Here is a 7,807-nt window from a genome sequence, read left to right as displayed (position 1 = left end):
GTATCCGAAGAAGTGTACGCATACCTCAACAGCCTTGTCCAAAAGTGTGTCCCGGACCGAATCCACCAATTACTATGTCCAGGACTGGCGGTTCCCAAGAATGACCATGCCGACTGCTACTTGTTGGACAATGCTAGGAACTGATAAGGAGTCCCCCTCTCGAACACTCCACGTCAACCGGAAGATCCGACGGGCATTGAGCGGCTCGTTCTTTTAAGGATTATATGACCAAGGCTTTGCCTAATGTGATCCACTCAAGGTCTCCTCAAGCTAGCACTACTCACGCATTTCTGTAGGGTGCTTCTGCGTCTGTGTCTTCTTACAGGCCGCTTCATCCTCGGCCCGTTGTCATGCTGCCCCCTCCTCTAGTGGACATCGAGGCATGCTACCAATGACTCTCTTAGACGCTGCCTCCAGTAGCTTTGCCTTCATGTTGCCCTCCATTTCTACGAACAAGAGAAACAAATGGGCTAGAAGAACGCCAATAGAACTTAGTGAATTTCATAATTGGTAGACAATGGGAGCGGCCATACCAAGGGGGGCAGGACTAAGGCTGGCCATCACTAAGGCCTCCTCCTTCAGCAAGGGTTCGACATGAATCGTCCCACCCAACCGAAGCTAATTCATCACGGCCTTCTTATCATTGTTGCATGGCATAAACCTCTCGGCCAACATGTTTAGGTTCCCCAACCAAACAAAAAGGACCAACCTTGGGGGCAACTAACAAAGAAGAATTTCTTCTTCCAGTTGTGGACAGACAACAGGTTATCCACCACCCTTCCCTGTCGGCCTTGGAAGTACCACAAGTCATCCCCGTTAGGATGCTTCATCAACGCGAACAAACACTGAAATATGTTTAGCATCATTAACACCTCTCAGAGATGGGCCATCACCAATATGGTCACTATCATCCTAACGGCATTGGGAATGAGCTTGGTGAGGGTGAGATTATAATTGTTCAGGATCTCGACAATGAGGGGGTGTAAGGGAAATAACAACTCGAAATGAAGGTAATGCTCATGGTCGCACACCTCCCCTTCAGAAGCAAGCCATGCCCTATCATCCACACAGGGGGCTCTAACCCTATAGTCTCTCGGAATGTTGTACCTCTTGTCTAACGTGTTAATTTGCCCCTTGCCAAGAGTGTTGTCTAAGTCAGAATGAGGATAACATCCCAACGTCACGCCTTGGTTCACTCATCGACTTCTTCCACATCCACCACATCAGGGTGCCCAAGAACATTCCTTAGGGCATTAGCCCTTGGCCGCGTGGAACCGGGACTTTCATTGGCAGAGCTCGCACTCTATTGACCACCCCGAGAGACACGACCCTCCCCTCAACACTTGGATGCTAGACATCTGAGAGGAGCTCTCGGAGTCACTACTACCACTCCCATCACTACTAGGAGTGCTGCTAGGAGTACTCTAGTCAATAAGGTTATAAGCCTCACAATCAAAATCCGAGGCCGACATGTTGGAGGAAAGAATTCTTTAACTAAAGATGTTAATCAAAGAAGGTTTAAGGGATTGGTTGTTGATAGCCGAGGTCTTCTCAGTAGCTCCAAGGTGGAAGGTTTCAAGCAAATAGTGGAGAGTTGCTCAACCAACCTCCCTATTTAAAGAAAAATGTAAAACTCATATCCAACTGATCCAACGACCATGGACCAGCCCAAACTGATGGATTCCACGTGGCCCCAACCTCGGGAGATGAAACAATGCCAAGACACGGGGCTGGTTCTCCCATCAACTCTGGCTCAAGGATACTTTGACTTTGGCCCTGAGTCAAGCAGTAGCGAGAGCTACAGCAATGAGTTCGAGGGCTTGCCTCTAAGGCCTGAGATCTAGGTACTGAGGGAGAGGATTACTCCTATAGGTGCTGAGTGTAGCCGATGGGGCGACGACTCTCCACATGAAAGTGATGGATTCTCCCTATGGTAGAAGGTGAAGAGGTTCCAGAGTCGAGCTCTAGGTTGGTGTCCGAGTACGCAGCCCGAGGTGTAGAAATAGAGCACTATCCATGCTCTGAGTTGGATAGCAAACTTAACATAGAGCAAGTAAGGGCTCTTGCTAAGGAGTACCGCATCCCGAAGGGGTATAGACTTAGGGTCCCTGACGCCGATGATTGGCCGTGACTACCAAATGAGGGCGAGGTGTGCATGCACGAGCACTACCTCCAGTTTGGCCTTAAGTTCCCCTTCCTCCCCTCTTCCCCGAGTTGCTGAGGTGTTACAACATCTCGATAAGTCAATTGACCCATAACGCCGTAAGGACCATTATTGTCGTAGTGGTGATGGCTCAGCTCTAAGGCGTCAACTTGACTGTGAAGATCTTCTTGTGCATATTCATCCTGAAGCAGCATCCCTTCGAGGTGGGTATCTACTACTTCCAGGCACGTCATGGGAGGGTGGTTGACAACCTGTCGTTCATGCATAGTTGGAAGAAGAAGTACTTCTTCATGTCCTGTCCAAAGGATTGGTCGTTTAGGTTAGATTAGGGAAAGCCAAACCTCGTGTTGAGAGGATAACACCTCGGTACAAGGATGAGGAGGACGAGGTGATGACCCGCATTCGTTTGACCGGGACCATCAAAGCTGAGCCCTTGGTATCGGAGGAAGCTCTTGTGGGCTGGCCTTAGCACCACCCGCCTTGTAGGTGATCTCTTGTTGCTGGCTTAACATGTTGGCTTTTATCCCTTAAAACCTCATACTAATGTTTTAGTTGTACTTTTGCAGAAATGAGACTGAACGCCAAGGAGATATTGTGGGAGGTAGCCAAGTCACTAAAGAAGAACCCATGCGTGGGTCTGTCGAAAAAATAGGCACTGAGAGGTGGGGCGCTAGCTGAGAAGACTCCTCGGCCGCAGGTGCCTATTGGTGCTGGGGTTGGAAAGGGAGAAGACCAGTCGAGGTGGACTAGCGAAAGGATCCCACCACCAAGAGGCCGGCCAAGCCCCTTCAGCTTCTGAAGGGAAAGAGGTTGGCGATAAAGGACCACCCTACCGAGGGCGGTGATGCGACCGCGTCGAGGGGGCTGTCGGGGGATCCCGCCACTCGGGGCCCCGTGATTCATCCGAGTTGAGGACGACATGTCACTAATGATGCGGTGCACCTTCCGCCCCCACTAGAATGTCAAAGAGGGGGATTCCATGAGCACTCCAGGGGTCGACCGGGCCCTGCTCAGTGGAATGCTGTCGCCGGCTGATAGGCACACTTTGACCCAGATGGGTGTGTAGGGTGTCTGAGACACCCTTATGGATCACATGGCCGAGGTAAGTAGTACTTGTTTTGTCTCTTAGAAAATTTCCTTGTTCTTGCTTTCCTTTTGTTGATAGCCATGTTTCTGTTGTAGGCATGTTGTTATGCCGTAGGCCTATGTGACAAAATGGTGGTTCTCATGTCTCATTTGAAGGCCTTCGAGGAGAAGAGGGAGCAACTTGAGGTTTGGGTTGCCAAAGCCGAGAGTGGATGAGAGGCGATTGTCTCAGCCATGCGGGAGGAGCGTGACTTGAAGAAGGTTCTGGAGGCCGAGATCATGGCTGAGAAGGAACTAGTGTGGTCTTTGAAGAACACACTGAAATCTACTAAGGAGAAGCTGAAGGTATCTGAGAAGAAGAGACTCTCGACCAAGAGGCAGCATGAGGTTGTTGAGAAATGGGTAGAGGAGGCCGTAGAGGCCTAGAAGGAGATCATGTATTGCTAGAAGACACTGGCTACTTATGGGGCTTTTGCATATCTGGAGGGCATTGAAGACACCAAGGCCCAGGTACATACTCTGATGCCCGAGTTTGACATTAGCCAGTTGGGGTTCTTGCTTGAGCCAGAGACTGTGGGGTTGTACCAACCGTCGAGGTGCAACTGCCTGAGGGTCTGTCCGTTGGGGAGTAGCTCGCGCTAGTTCAAACAGATGAAGGGAATGACGAAGTTTGAAGGGTCATCCTTAGTTGCTCTCTTTTTTCTCTTTTTGTTTATAATTTTGTAAAGGGCTTGGCCTCCCCCTTCTGAGGCCACTTTTTGTAAAGTTATATGGATGACATCAATGAAATACTCTTTTTGCATAACTTGTGTCTAATTTGTTCTTATGTTGTTTTTTTTTGTTAGGGGCCGATGTCCCCTTCCGAGAAGTCACAAGTAGCGAAAAAGGTAGTGGCTTGTTACTTAAATGTTTTGCTTAGGAAACCAAGTTAAGGGAGTCCAACAGAGACTGAGCTATGCTGCTGAGGGCTCAAGGCCCCTTTCCTTAGAAGGAAGGTGGCGAGTGCCTTAGTTCTCCTAGCTTGTTCTCTATCCCCATCAAGGTAGCTATGCCGAGGCCGAGTTGTGGTGCTGAGAGATTGGGGCGAGGCACATGCCTTAGCTTACCTGGCTTAGCCTTCATTGGGGATTTTGGGGTGTGAGCCTATGGGAAGTCGAGGCTAAGGTCACAAAATGCTTATTGTTTTAGTGAAGTACTTAGTCAAATTTAGTATGTTTCTTCATGGTGGGCCAAAGTCTTTGGTCGATGCCACAGCCGAGGTCCCCATAGTCTATTGCCTTTGCGAGAAGGGCAAGTAGGTGTTTGACTCATTGAGATCCATGTGCCTTGGTCGTTGTCTAGTCTGAGAATACAACCTTGGTGAATGTTGTGTGTTTCGACTATTTGTATGGCCAAGGGGTCTTGGTAGTTGAGCGTAATCAGAACGTTTACACTAAAGCTGAAGCCAAGGGGGAGGAAGAACTTTGCACTTTTCATTGATATGCCTTCAAAAATTACAACTCATTGGTAGTACATTCGGAGGTTTTTAGAATTCCAAATACGAGGAATCGATTTTTCGTTCAAGTGTTCCAACCAAAAGGTGTCAGGGCTAATGACCTTCTTGACTCTGTAGGGACCTTCCCAATTGGGGCTGAGCTTTCCAACACCGGGCTCGAGCACCATGAATTTTTTGAGAACGAGGTCACCTTCTTTATAATGTTGTTCCTTTACTCAAGAATTGTAGTAGTGGGTGACACTTTGTTGATAGGTTACAATCCTGAATTGATCATTCTCTCGGATGCTTTCCAGCAGGTCTAAATTATTTCTAAGTTTTTCATCATTCTCGACCTACTTGTACACCTCGTTCCGAAGCGTCGGCTGGCCGATCTCTGCTAGAATGACAACCTTGGTTCCTTAAGTTATGTTGAATGGGTCTCTCCTGTGGCGGTCTGAGGTGTTGTCTAGTAAGCCCATAGGACGCTGTATAACTCGTCGGCCCAGAGGCCTTTGGCTCCGTCTAACTTTGTCTTCAGTCCATCAAGGATTGTTCTATTGGTGACCTTATCCAAGCCATTGGTTTAGGGGTAGCCTATCAAAGTGTACTACTGCTTGATGTTGAGGTTGGTATACCATTCTTTGAACCTGGTGTCATCGAATTGCTTACTGTTGTCAATGAGGAGCATGTGGGGGATGCCGAAGCGGCAAATGATGTTCTTCCAAAAGAAATTCAGAATCATATTGGTCGTGATGGTAGCCAAGGGCTCCACTTTGACCCACTTGGTTAAGTAATCAATTACGATGACAAGGTATTTCCTGTTCCCATTGGCTTGAGTGAAGGGGCCGAGGAGATCCATTCCCCATGTAGGACTGGGGCGTCAGGCTAAGTTAGAGGGTGGTCTCTTTGAAAGACGAAGGAGAGCTTCCAAGGGAAGCGAAGGGCTTCTCTTGGTACGGGATTCAAAAGAAAGAATGAAAGGGTCATAGGGATTCTAAGGTAGCAATAGTGAAATGCTCAAGATTCTAACGTGAGGAGGACCCTCTATTTATGAAGAAGATCTTGAGATCCTAAAAGGTAGGAGATGAGGATCTTTGCTCCATATAGGGAAAGTGAATATACTGTTCATTGGCAATTATTGGGTATGCCGCCTTGCATCGCCACATATCTCATGAAGATATTCTCAAGGATCAGCTTTCCTTATCCCCGAGATCCCTCATTTGTCACGTGTGCTACTACCCTTTTAAGCACCTTGACTGATCCTACGTGGAGGCGATGAGATCACCGTCCGAAGGTCAGTATTTGTTAATGCCTCATGGTGGTTTGTAAAGTACTTCGTTATAATGGGTTTGCGTGTGTTTGGGCACACACGGGCCTCACCTTGGGCTCGGTCCATTGTCCTCCCCGACCCGCTATCCAAAGCCAGTTTGTGAGTCGTGGGTTTATTGCACGTCATGGTAGGTGTGACTTCATCGTATGCATAAGTGTGCTTGAATCTTTTGGATGGGCCTTTCAGAGGCTTGTTCCGATTTGGGTGCTTTCTGGTTTTGATGATCTACGGATTTATCATGGTTTTGCTTAATACGTTGTAGGTTCATCGCGAAGATAGCAACAGATCATAAGTTTATCATAGCTTGGGGTAACTATAGGCTGCTTGTGAGTGCTTTTGTGGTATTACTCTCGATGTTGGAGCGTTCTTTTGGAGTCTACATGAGCTATACATGCTTACACCCCATTTGGCGAAGGGCCGTGGACTGATAAGGGCTGAGAGGGTTGTGGATGGTCGATAGGAGTTGTTGGAGTGTCTCTAGCATTGGTCACACTTATGCATTAGCTCGGCTGCGTCCTTCTATATGGTTGGCCAAAAAAACCCTTGGATCTCTCAAAGCACGTACTCACCCTCTTCCTGATGAAGGCATTGGAGGTAGGGTAAGGTAAAGGATTTTTTGTAAAGTTTATGTTCTAGCAAAGCATAGTGGGCTGCCTGCTATTAGACTCATCTTGCTTCATTTATGTTCGAGGGGAGTTGCTCATGCTGTAAGTAGGCAATGATAGGATCCATCCAACAGGGGTCGGCTTGCACGAGGAGCACTTGAACTTCATCAATGCTGGGTCATGCTAGCTTCTCAACACAAATAGTGCGGCCGAGGGCTAGACCTGATGTGCTTGCCAATTTGGATAGGGCGTTGACCCTCATGTTCTTGACTCACGGAACTTATAGGAAGGGAAAGTGGTGAAAGTGGCGGGCAAGCTCTTGCACCTTGGCCAAGTACTTGGCCATGTTGGGTTCTTTAGCCTCGTACTCACCATTTACTTGGTTCACCACCAGTTGGGATTCACTAAAGATTTCAATGTGTTGGGCACGCACTGAGGTTTTTAGCAAGTTGCAATCTGACAAGCAGGGCTTCGTACTCAGATTCATTGTTGGAGGTCAAGAAGTTAAATCTCAATGCATACTCCACCTCATTGTCATCTAGAGAGAGGAGTATGAAGCCTGCACTCCACCAAGAAATCCACCAAGGGTTGCGCTTTGATTGTGAGCCCCGACTGGTATTGTAAGTCAAACTCAGCTAGCTCAATAGCCCATTTGGTTAGCCAACCTAAGGTCTTAGGCTTGGAGAGTACAAACTTGAGGGGTTGGCTGGTCAATACTATGATGTTTTGGGCTTGAAAGTATGGTCTGAGTTTCCTAGCTGAGACCACCAGGGCGAAAGCCAACGTCTCCACCTCAGGGTAGCGTGTCTTGGCATCGTAGAGGACCTTGCTGACATAATAGATAGGTCTCTGCACACCTCCTTCTCTCTCTAGAACAAAACTGACCGCCTCATCTCCGGTTGAGAGGTATAGGAGCAATGTGTCTCCTGGAATGAGCTGAGTTAGCAGAGAGGGTGAGGTGAGGTAAGACTTCAGTTCGTCAAAGGCTCATTGGCATTCTTCGGTCCACTAGAAGTCATTTAGTTTCTTGATGGCTCGGAAAATTGGTAGGTAGCGTTTAGCTGATTTTGGCATGAATCGGCTGATGACAACCACTCGACCAGTGAGCTTCTACGTCTCCTTGATAGATTGAGGTTGTACCATGTCTA

The sequence above is a fragment of the Nelumbo lutea genome, chromosome 2 (genome assembly GCF_056320005.1).
Source record: "Nelumbo lutea isolate HS-2025 chromosome 2, American lotus-T2T, whole genome shotgun sequence".
In the NCBI taxonomy this organism is placed as follows: Eukaryota; Viridiplantae; Streptophyta; class Magnoliopsida; order Proteales; family Nelumbonaceae; genus Nelumbo; species Nelumbo lutea.
Note: the sequence above shows the minus strand (reverse complement) of the source record.